At 37.8% G+C, this 12,383-nt stretch overlaps 1 protein-coding gene and 1 non-coding gene across 2 annotated transcripts in view; both read left to right on the forward strand.

Annotated features, from left to right (window-relative positions):
• LOC126060513 (substance-P receptor-like) overlaps positions 1-12,383 on the forward strand; it is a 157,751-nt gene that overhangs the window by 102,198 nt on the left and 43,170 nt on the right. The window lies entirely within an intron of this gene.
• Positions 3,702-3,805, forward strand: LOC126061251 (U6 spliceosomal RNA). The gene has a single exon (XR_007513730.1). It is a non-coding gene; the product is annotated as a U6 spliceosomal RNA (small nuclear RNA).

Here is a 12,383-nt window from a genome sequence, read left to right on the forward strand (position 1 = left end):
AACCCTGTGGGGAAGTTCTACTCTGTCCTATAGGATCACTGTGAGTCTGAATCAACTCAACAGCAATGGGCTTGGTTTGTTTCTTTTTGGGAACTAACAACTTAATTATATTCTCTTCTATTAGAACTAATAATTGCCATTTCCACAGTATAATATAGTCCCAAATTTGAAACCAAAAGTAAACTTTGTTTTGAGGTAGTATAATAATTAGGATAACTATGTGAACTCTGGAGTTAGATGAGAGATTAGCCCCCAGCCCCATCTCTGGGGGTTATATTATTAGGCAAGTTACTTAAGTCTCTAAGCCTGATAATACATTCCACATAGGAGTAATGAGAGAAGTAAATAAGATAACCCACATAAGGTGCTCAGCCCAGTGTTGCACACGAGGTAAAGGTCTGGTGAATATTAACTACTGTTGTGTGCATCATTAATTAATCCAGTTCCACCGGTAGATGACTGGCAGTAGTCAGTGATACAGTGTTTGTGATGGGTAGGTGCTTAGACCCAATTTGTCTATAGGATAATTCGTGTCAGCTAATTAGGTAAAAACTATTTGCTAAAAATCTTAGGTTGCTACATTTGCCTTCTGGCTGCATGGTGAATATCCAGCCCTGATTGTTCATCATGCAGGTTCTATTAATACACAGATTAAATTAAGCACTATTAAAGACAAGCAATCCGGTGAAAGGATGGGCAAAAGTTTTGAACGTGCACTTCACAAAAGAGAACATCTAAACAGCCATGAAATAAATGAGGAGGCACTCAATTTCATTTGTCACCAATGAAATGCAAATTAAAATCATATGAGATTTTACTACACACCCATCAGACTGGCAAACATTAGAGGGTCTGACAAAACTGTTTAGAACTTTTAGGGAAGATATGAAACAATGATAACCTTTGTAGGCTGCTGAAGTATAAGTTAATAAAATCATATTGAAAAATACTTTTACAATACCTAGGGAAGAAGATGCTATGTATACCCTAAAACCAAAAAAATAAAAAAAACCATTGCCATCGAGTCAATCTGACTCATACCAACCTTATATAATCCATCGATTTCACTCAAGGGTAAAAATACCCTAGAAAAACTCATGCGCATATGCACCCAAATACATCTAACATAATGTTCATATCAGCCTTGTTCTTAATGCCCAAAACTGGAGATATTCCAAATACGGATGGATAAAATGTGGCACACGTATGTAATGAAACACTTTACAGCTAATAAAATGAACAAAATGTAGCTTTGTGCGATAATATCGATGGCTCTTAAAAACACAGTTCTAAAACAGGCAAAATGAAATTAAGATTTTTGGGCTGCATAAGTATGGTAAAACTATAAATGCAAGCAAGGAAGTGGTCGCCATGAAAGTGAAGACCATGCTGATCTCTCCTGGGAGGAAGGGGGTGATTCTGAGGAGGAGGGACTCTTGGGGATACTTCTGAGCAGATGGCTTTGTCCATTTCTTGAGCTCAGTGGTAGTAGCGTGAATGTTTGCTTAAAATTTACTTTATCTCAGATCATTGATTATTTATATACTTTTTCTGGAATGTATGTGTCTTAGTTTCTTAGGGCTGCTGTAGCAGAAAGACCACAGGTGGACGGTCTTAAAGGAAAAATTTTATTTTCTCACGGTTTAGGAGGTTGGAAGTCAGAATTCAGGGCACCAGCTCTAGAGGAAAGCTCTATTTCTCTGTTGTCTCTGGGGCACCCAGCATTGCTTGGTTCCTTATGCTTGCTCCTCTGTGCCTGATCCGCTTTTTTGTGTGTCTAAAAAGTGAGTACCTTTAAGACACATCCTACACGGATATCGCCTCATTAACGTAACAAAGAAAACCCCATTTCCAAGTGGGATTACATCCACAGGTATGCCTGTTGCCCTTGAGTTGATTCCGACTCAGAAGGACCCTGTAGGACAGAGTTTCTACTGCCCCCATAGAATTTTCAAGGAGGAGCAGGTGGATTCAAACTACCAACATTTTGGTTAGTAGCCTGAGCTCTTAACCACTGTGCCACCAGGGCCGTTCACAGGTATAGGGGTTAGGAATCCAACATATATTTTGGGGAAACACAATTCAATCCACAACGGTGCATTTCATACTTTTTAAGTTAAAACAAAATTAAGCACTATCCAAAGGTTTTTGTTTTGACAAGTTCTCAAGAAACTACTTTCATTGGGATAACCCCAATAGTTCCCCCAGAAGAAATTATCTGGGATGGATTATTCATAAGTATTTACCACTGAATAAGCTGAGATGTGAAAAAACGATACATGTAAAGGTTATTTATGGGGCACTCTGTGATTGCAGAAGGTTGGAAACTATATAAAGTCTACCAATAAGCGATTGATTGAAGGAATCATTGTACATTCATAAAAAGAAATACCGTGTAGGTGAAAAATTTTTAAAGCTGTTTTTGAGCTGATATTGGAAGGTCTTCGAGACGTATTGTTAAGTTAAAAACAGAACAGGGTACAGAATGGTGTCATAAACTGTTTTGTGTTACCAAGAAGAAGACAGTCTGTACTTGTGTTGATTTGTGTGTGTAAGACAATACATAAGAAACAAAAACAGTGTTTACCACCCCATTCTAATGTTTATTTACCTGACCACTTGCATTTTGCGCTGTGACTCCTATTCTTCAAGCCTGCCTGGAATCTTCTCAAGTTGGCTAGGGGGTTAAACCAAAACCAAAACCAAACCCACTGCCATCTAGTCAGTTCTGACTCATAGTGACCCTACAGGACAGAGTAGAACTGCTCCACAGGGTTTCCAAGGAGCACTTCCAAGGATTTGAACTGCTGACCTTTTGGTTAGCAGCCACAGCACACCACTACGCCACCAGGGTTTCCTAAGGGGTTAAAGAGGCTCCTTATTATAGTGCTTGTCCCTGAAAGAGTGTATATTCGCCATGGAGTCGACTCTAACTCATGGTGACCCCACCTGTGTCAGAGTAGAACTGTGCTTCCACAGGGTTTTCCAAAAAACCCATTGCAGTGGAGTCAATGCCGACTCATAGTGACCCTATAGGACAGAGTAGAACTGCCCCATAGGGTTTCCAAGACTGTAATTTTACAGAACCAAATTGCCACATCTTTCTCCCATGGAGTGGCTGGTGGGTTCCAACTAACGAGCACTTAACCACTTTGCCACCAAGGCTCCTTACGGCTGATTTTTTAGAAGTAGATCGTCAGGCCTTTCCTTTAAGGAGCCTGTGGGTGAGCTCAAACCTCCAACTTTCCATTTAGCAGCCAGGCTCATTAACTATTTGCACCACCCAGGGACCCCAGGAAGGATGTGGCAATTGTTAAACCAGAGAACAAGGCCCATACAGTCTTCATGGGCCTCACCACTTGCTGCCATGCTCATAAGCGTGTACCTCTGCACTAGAAGAGCTACAGACAAACTCGGTTTCTCTTCCTGGAAAGTCATAAAAACTTTATTTTGCATTAAAAAATATGAATATATTATGGAGTAATGAAAATGTGTCTGACTTCTTTAATCACCTGTATTCCCTTCATTTAAGAAAAAACTCTAACATTTTGATGAACATCCTTCCAATCTTATGTGTGCGTGTGTTCTACCAACCTCTTTCTCTGTTTCTCTCTTCATACAAACCCACACACACACACATACAACGTGCTATTTACTTTTTAAAATAAGTAATATATTCACATAGTTCAAAAAAGGGTGTAGTGCTGGCTTTGGCAGCACATATACTAAAATTGGAACGATACAGAGATTAGCATGGTCCCTGCGCAAGGATGACATGCAAATTCATGAGGCATTCCTTATTTTTTTGCTGTGTGTCTTCTCAACAATAACAACGACAAAATAAAATAAATTAAAAAACAAAAAGAATATGTAGTGCAAGTCTCCTCATCCTTTCCCCCCATCGGCCCAGATTCCATCAGGTAAGCACTGTTCTTTGCTTCTTGTGTACTGTCTTACACACATGCAAGTCAACACTAGTGTAGTCTGTTTCCCTCTGTCACACAAAACATAGTATTTGCACACTGTTCTGTACCCTATGCTGTTTTGTTTTTTAACTTAACAATATAGCTCAAAGATCTTTCAATATCAGCTCATACAGAGCTTTTGTAATTCTTGATCAACTACTCAGTATTCTTTTTTATGAATGCAGTCATTTATTTAATCAATCACTGATGGGTGGACTTTGGGTTGTCTGCAACCTCTGCTATTACAAAGTGCTGCCATGAAAAACTTTTACATATTTCATTTTTCACAGGTGCAAGTATATCTGTACCAGAGAATTCCAAAAGCGGAATTGCTGAGTCAAAGACATTCACCCTTTTAATCTTCACATTTGCCCTCTGTATGGGATTGTAATAATTTACATTCCCACTAGCAATGTGTGAGAGTGGCTGTTTCGCCACAGCCTCACCCACTGGGCTTACTGTCAAGCTTCTAGATTTTCGTCCATCTGATGTGGAAAATGATATCTCATCAGCGTTAAAATGTGCATTTCTCTGATTAAGAGTGGGGTTGAGCATCCTTTCCTAATTTAAGAGCCAATTGTATATGCATTTTTTAATCTGATTATTTCATGTACAATATCATGAGGAATTTTCCATGTCACTAAGCTTGTTTCTACAACATGAAGTGATATGTAGATATATGCACATGGGTATGTATATGTAATTGTGTTAACTAATCCCTTCCTTTGAAAGCGATTGCTCTGGTGGTTTCTCTTAACTGGCTAGTAAGATAAAACACGAGGGCGGTGGGGGTTCGGTGGTAGAAATTTTACCTTCCGTGCCCCAAGTGACACTTCTTGATGGAGAAAAAAGCACAGAGAAAGGAAGATGAAATCCAAAGAAGAAAACTCTGGCTTTGCAAAATACATCTCCCTTTCCTATTAAAACTAAGAGCATGCAGTAGCTTTCAAAGTTATTCAGAGCCAAGCTCACTCTTGAGGATGTTGTTTGGTCTGTAAGGTTGCCGGGGTCTTGAAAGGCCCTAGGGACAATGCACCTGAGGACAAGGAAGACAAAACAAGCTCACTTTTCTTTATCAGAGGGCTCACTACCAACGCCAAGAAAAAGTCTGCCATAAGCCTGAAAAATGAGAAAGACATCCAAAAGAATGAGATTTAGACAGCCTGGGGAATTTCAGCTTCCCTGAATCATTTATTAATATTGGTCATATGTCGTTTTCTGTTAATTAAACTTCTATTTGCATAAATTTGTGGTAAACTTTTAGCAGGAGGTAAGACGTGCCTTTTCTGGATTTCAGATATTACTGGTAGTACTGGGAGAGGAAGCTGTCAGAAAACTGAGGTTTCATGACTCTGATTACCTGGGGATTTTGTGAAGATGTTCATGAATGTGGATATATTAACTCTAGTATAATTTTCCATAAGTACTGGTTATAAACTGCAGACTATAAAACTAGGCTGTTGTCATTATCTACATTTTGTCCTTTGTATGTCATGACGCTTTACAAAAAATCAATTGAAAAGTTTATATTTACGCATATTGTTTACTTTCATTAATAATGATGAAAGTTAAAAATCAGCTAATTGACGGGGAGTATGAAGGGAAAAAGGAATATTAGAAAATGTACCTGCAGCACCACTTCTCAAATTTTCCACCTTCTTGATTATCTCACAAATTAAAAAAGAAGCATAGATGCTTCGCCAAGCTGCTCCTGGCTGTGACCAAAGGGATGTCAGCAGATTTGTGTTTCCAGGATTGATTGTTTATGCTTGGTGCAGTGATTAATCTCCTCTCTTGACACCAGCTACATTTATAGACACAGCCCAGGGCCCCTAGTACTGTCATCGCCCTTGATGAAAAGCAGTTAACCAAGACTGAAAAGTATGTTGACACTTCAGGGAAAGATGGTGGTATAAAAACAAGTCTTCCTCCCTGACTTTTACAAAAAAAATGAGAGTGAAGAAAGCAAAACAATGATTAAGAAAAAAGTACAAGGAGGCAGAAACTAGGAAAGTTGCCATTAAAATGCCAGAAGTTCCCCCAAGTGTCTGGTAGCCGCTGTGCAGATGGAGCCAAATAGAAGGCAGTCCACCCCAGGGCCCTCCGGCAACACTCCTTCCTGAAAAAGAGGCGCAGTATCATGGATAATAAGCAAAGACAGTCCTGGGAGAAGTATACTAGCAGCCCCTAATTAGGAGGTGGAAGTGTAAGCCCTGAGCAGGATGGGACCACCCAATTTGGGATTCCTTTGGCTGACGTGATCAACAATTTTCAGAGGCAGCTGCCTTTAGGCCAAAAAACACAGCGCACAAACTCTTCTGAGAGCATGATTGACAAGAAGATAAGATGGATGACTTTCTACAAAAATACAAATAATCAAGTTGATAAAGAACAAAACCAAAGGGACTAACAAGCTTGGGGAGGGATGAAAATACTGTTAAAGAATTCCGTCTGTCAAGGCACTGGGATCTAACTTGTGCAATCAAATTCTTTCAAATGCCCTATAAGCTTTTCATAACTACAGAACAATATGGAAAGCTTGCTAATTTATTATACAGATTTGGCGTGACCCAAATATAGAAACTGACAAATGGAGCTCCAACAACAACCCCTCAGGCCAATTCCATTTACAAATATAGAGACAAACATCCTAATTAAAAAATTAGCAAATAATATTCAAATAGCAATGCACTGTTTTCAATCATGACTTTTTCCAATAATATAAAGAAAGTGAGTTATCAGGAAGCTTATTGTTATATTTCATCAAATTAATTAGTCAAAAGGAAGCATCACATATTTATCTCTTTAAAAGTCAAAAATAAATTTCTTAAAATACAGTATCTATTTTTAAAAAGTAGATATGCACATATCAGCAGTAATCTTTGATAAAATAAAATGAATAGTAGATATCCTTTACAACAGAAACAGAATAAAAACACTTAGAATAATCTTAAGAATTAGTCAGGATTTATAAGGAAAAAACAAAAAAAGCATGCTATTATAGACTTCACTGAATGGCCTAAGAGAATATTTGAAAATTTCATAAAATTCAAAGTCTAGAAAGTATCTAAGGATAAAAATATATAGGAAAAAGTCTCCCTTTTTTCTTTACACAATTCCATAAAGATATCAATTCTTCTCAAACTACCCGAAGATTATGTTCTGATAGCTATATAGATACCTATCAGATACCTATTTAAATACCTGTCAAGTCGACTTAAACTCATGGAGACCTTAAGTACAACAGAACGAAACGTTGCCCGGTCCTGCGTTGTCCTTCCAATCGCCACCAAGTTTGAGTTCATCTTTGTGGCTGTTGTGCCAACCTATCCCACCAAGAGTCTCCTTTACCCTCATTGGCTCTCTACTTCGCCAGACATGATGTCCTTCTCTAGCAATTGATCCCCGTAATGGCTTGAACAAAGCAAGCAAGTCAGACTGTTCAGTTGTGATCCATAAGATTTTCATTGGCTAATTTTAATTTGGAGGTAGATCACCAGTCTTTCTTCCTAGTTTATCTTAGTCTGGATGCTCTGCTGAAACCTGTCTATCATCAGTGACCCTGTACATATTTGAGATGCATACCTTCCATTTGAAATACATATTTGAAATATGAAATACATATTTGAAATGGCATACCTTCCAACATCTTAGCAACATGCAAGCCAGCATAGTACAACAAACTGACAGGTGGTGGAGAGTATGTTTAGGTGGTTGATAAAATGCATCACTTATGTCTTAGTCATCCAGTGCTGCTATAACAGAGACACCACAAGTGGATGGCTTTAACAAAGAGAGATTTACTTTCTCACAGTCTAGTAGGCTACTAGTCCAAATTCAGGGCGTCAGCTCTAGGGGAAGGCTTTCTCTCTGTCAGTTCTGGAGGAAGGTCCTTGTCATCAACCTTCGCCTGATCGAGGAGCTTCTCAGCGCAAGGACCCCGGGTCCAAAGGATGCACTCTGCTCCCAGCATTACTTTCTCAGTGGTAATGAGGTCACCTGTCTCTCTGTTCACTTCTCTTTTTTTCTATCTCAAAAGATTCAGCTTGATGAAGATGGTATTAACAAGGTTATGGGAAAGGTGAGCGCTGCTTCTAGGAGGATAGTTTGGCAGTTTCTATTAAGGTTTTTAAATGTACACTGCTTTGAATCAGCAATTACACGGGGAGAAGTTCATAAGCACAAGATTGTATATGCCAGATACTGGTATTAGCATCATTTTTAAGATTGTAAAATTAGAAACAAACACCCATTATAGAAGACTGACTAAATAAATGATGGATCACCCATACTAAGAAAACCTATGCAGTCATTAAAAATTACATTGTACAGACATTAATTAACATGAAAATATGTTCACGATATTTCACTCAGTAAATAAAACAGGTTTCAAAGCAACACTTTTAAGATAATACCATTTGTGGGTTTTGTAAAATGTGCTGTTGTAGCATGCCTTCAAGTAGATTCCAACTCAGAGCAACCCTATGGGACAGAGTAGAACTGTCCCCATGGGGTTTACAAGGCTGTAATCTTTAAAGAAGCAGACAGCCACATCTGTCTCCCCTGGAGCAGCTGGTGAGTTCGAACTACAGAGCTTTTGGTTAGCAGCTGAGCTCTTAACCACTGCACCGCCAGGGCTCCTTTTTGTAAAATGCACACATACACTTACAGATGATAGAGGAAATGCCTAGAGAGACAGGTAGCAAAACTTTACTGTTCAATGTTTTTGTTTTCTTGGAAGTGAGATTACAGGTCATTTAAAATTTTTATTTTCACTTTTCTGCAATTTAAGTTTACTAAACTAAACATAATTTATTGCCTCCTGTCTTAGTTATCTGGTGCTGCTGTAACAAACAGAAGTGTACCCTCTCACAGCCTAGTAAGCTAGAAGTCCAAATTCAGAGCGCCAGCTCCAGGGGAAGGCTTTATCTCTCTGTTGGCTCTGAGGGAAGGTCCTCGTCATCAATCTTCCCCTGGTCTAGGAGCTTCTTGGCACAGGGACCCCAGGTCCAAAGCACACGCTCCATTCCTACTCTTCTTGCTTGATAGTAATGAGGTTCCTCTCTTCTCTCCTTGTTTTTCTCATTTATATCTCAAAAGAAATTGACTCAAAATACAACCTCATCCTGTAGATTGTGTCCTGGGTCATTAACATCATACCTGTACATACAAACTTGTTGCTGTTGAATCGATTCCAACTCATAGCAACCCTATAGGACAGAGTAGAACTGCCCCATAGGGTTTCCAAGGAGCAGGTGGTCGATTCCAACTGCCAGCCTTTTGGTCAGCAGCCAAGCTCTTAACCACTGTGCTACCTGGTCTCCATTAATATCATTAAAAAGGTTAGTATTTATAACACATAGGATTATCAGATCACAAAATGGAGGACAACCACACAATACTGTGAATTATGACCTAGCCAAGTTGGCACACATTTTGGGGGGACAAAATTCAATCCATAACACCTCCCTGCATTTTTTAAATTCAGTAATGTGAATGTGTTAAGGTATCTACTGAAAAATGTCATCACTTGAAAAAATAACTAGGGAATAAAAAAAAAAGTGAAGAAACTTTTTGAATAAAAGGGTAAAATAAAAGGGATACTTCAGCACCTGAAGAATAGTTTGGTTGACTGTAGAGTTTAGGCCACAGTCATTTTCTCTAAATTCTTTAGACACTGTTCCATGGTCTTCCAGCATTAGTTTTGCAAAGAAACCTTATGCCATCTGATTTTTTCCATTTTAGATAATTTGTGGTTTCTGCCTGCGTGCATGTAAGATTCTTCTTATATATGTGTGTGTGTGTGTGTCCACACCGAATATGTGTAAATGTAAAGGTGTTTTGGTTTTATTTTTGTATTCTTCTGTAATTGACTAGCCCCTTCCAATCTAAAATCAGATCTCTAATTCAGGGAAATTTCCCTCCATGGTTTTTGCTTTTTTTTTTTTTTAATTGCTTGGCCTCTGTTCTGTTTCCCTTTTCAGAGTTCCTACTATGAATAATTTGTTTCCCTGGAGCCTATCTCCCAGGTGACTTAGCATTTAGCTAATCTCAGCCATTTCTCTCATCACTTTTCTGGTTTTTGGTGAAGTCTCAAGCGTGTCTCATGAGGTTGTAAGATTAAAAGAGTATCTTCTCTTCATTGCCCCATTGCATTTTTAATCCTGTAGTCGTGTTTTATATTTGAAAGCAGTATTTCCTGCCCTGTTCATAGATGCAACAGACTCTGACATCTTGCTTTAGAAGCAAACGAGGTATCGCCTTGAATTTCTTCTTGTTTCTTTAAGTCTTAAAGTAAGGTTTTTCATAGAGATGTATTTACTTATTTCCCAGATTGGTTCCTGTGTTAATTCTGCCAAGTAGCCAATAATTTCCTTGGTGCTTTTTTTTTTTTTTTTTGCTCAACCTTATAAAGCGCAGTTTGCTTTTTCCTTTCCGGTATGGAGAGTTAATACGGATTGAGAACCGTAGGAACCCCTGGTTAAATCTTTCAATCCTAGATAGAGAAAAGGAATAAATGTAAGTTTGCTGTGGTTTTATTCTTCCACATGGAAGTTCCAGCTGACTTTCTACTGTGGGTCTTCAGCTGTTTGAGCCAATGGAAAGCTGGACATTGGACTCTAAGCTGGTAGTTTCTTACCCTGATGCTGACAGTAAGTTCAAGGTTTGACCTCACCTGGTCTCTTAAGCCCGTCCTCATCGCCTCTCTGCAGCCCTCTGCACTGGGCCAGGTCCCTCACACTGTTTTCCCCAAGTGGGTTGTCCTTTCTCCACTGGCTGGACCCTCCCCTAGCCAGGTCTCAGCTACCTGAAGAAATTTGTTCTGGCCTGTGTGTGACACCCTGCCCTTGTTTCCAGACCTAAAATAGATTTTTACATTTCTTTAATAATCTATTTTAAAGAAAGAAGAAATTAACTATATGGGCTTAGACTGGAGCATTACATTCAAATTTTAAAATGATCCCTTTTATATTTTCCAATGGGTAACATTTTTTTTTTTTAACATAGGGAATTAATTGGTTTTTATGAGTTTATCCTTTATCTAGCTTATTTATTGATTCTTTATTGGTGTTTAAGCTGAATTTTCCTAGGAATACAATCATATCACCTATAAATGACAATCGTCTCCCTATTTCTGATGGTTAGTTACATCTCTTATTGCTGCTTCATGTTGTGTAGTAATAATAGATGCAAACATCCTAATTAAAATATTAGCAAATAAAATTCAAAACTGTGTTAAAAAAGCAATGCACTGTGTGGAAGCATGACTTTCCAGCAATGCAAATAGTAAGTTATCAGGATACCCATCCAGAAAACCACATTACATTTAACTTTTACAGGGTTAAATAATGATGGATTTGCAAACTTTCTTACCTTTCTGGGAATGCCTCTAGTACTTTACCATTAAGTACATTTTGTTTGTTGGTTTCACAATAAAGTTCCTTGTTGATTGTTTCTCAATATTCATACGCTTTATTACTTTAAGAAACATCCTCTATTCCCAGTTTGATAAAGAACTTATCAAAAGATCTCAGCATCTGTTGAGAAAAATAGTTTTTTAATGTATCCCAGTGATGCAAATCATGGTAATTCTGTATTTGTATACTTTGGAAGAATCTCAGTTGACCATGATGAATCATGATTTTAATATACTGGTTATTTATGCCAAATAAGATTTTTGTATTTATATTCAAAAGTAAAATTTGTATTTTTTTGTGCTTTGTCAGGTTTTAGTATCAAGCTTAGGGATGCTTTTAAAAACTTTGTTTTTCTGAATAGCATTGGAATTAGTGAAGGAGCTCACTCATAAAACCAGCTGGCCCTAGAGCCTATTATGGCATGAACTCTAATACATCTTTAGTTCCACCTGCTAGTTTTAGTATTTCTGCTTTTTCAATTTGTTGATTTATATTTTTCATGGAAAAAAATCTATTCCACTGTGATTTGAAATGTAATTATATGCAATTATACATCATCTTTTTGTTTTTTCTTCTTCCTGTGCCTTTATTCCAAAATATTTGCCAAAGAATGTATTTCTCCACTCTGTTGCTTTTCATTCATTAACTTCTGATTTTGCTATTTTCCTCCTCCTGCTTTTCTTAATTTTATTTAAATGAACATTTTCTGAATATCTCAGTTGAATGCTTAGATCATTTATTTTTATATTTCAAATAGTGAAAAATCTGCCACTTAGATCCACTTTGTCTTCACTCCATAAGGACTGCTACACAGTGCTCTCAATTTCTTTACTTTTTAAATAATCTAATATATACATTTTTTGCTTGACTCAGTAAATATTTAGAAAAGTTTTAAAGTTATTTTAAGTATTTCTCTTTTTCTTTCCTTCCTTTCTTTCTTTCTTCTTTCCATTCTCTCTTTCTCATGAACAGAGAGTGTGGTGTATACCAAAGTCTACTT

Source organism: Elephas maximus, chromosome 17, assembly GCF_024166365.1.
Source record: "Elephas maximus indicus isolate mEleMax1 chromosome 17, mEleMax1 primary haplotype, whole genome shotgun sequence".
NCBI lineage: Eukaryota > Metazoa > Chordata > Mammalia > Proboscidea > Elephantidae > Elephas > Elephas maximus.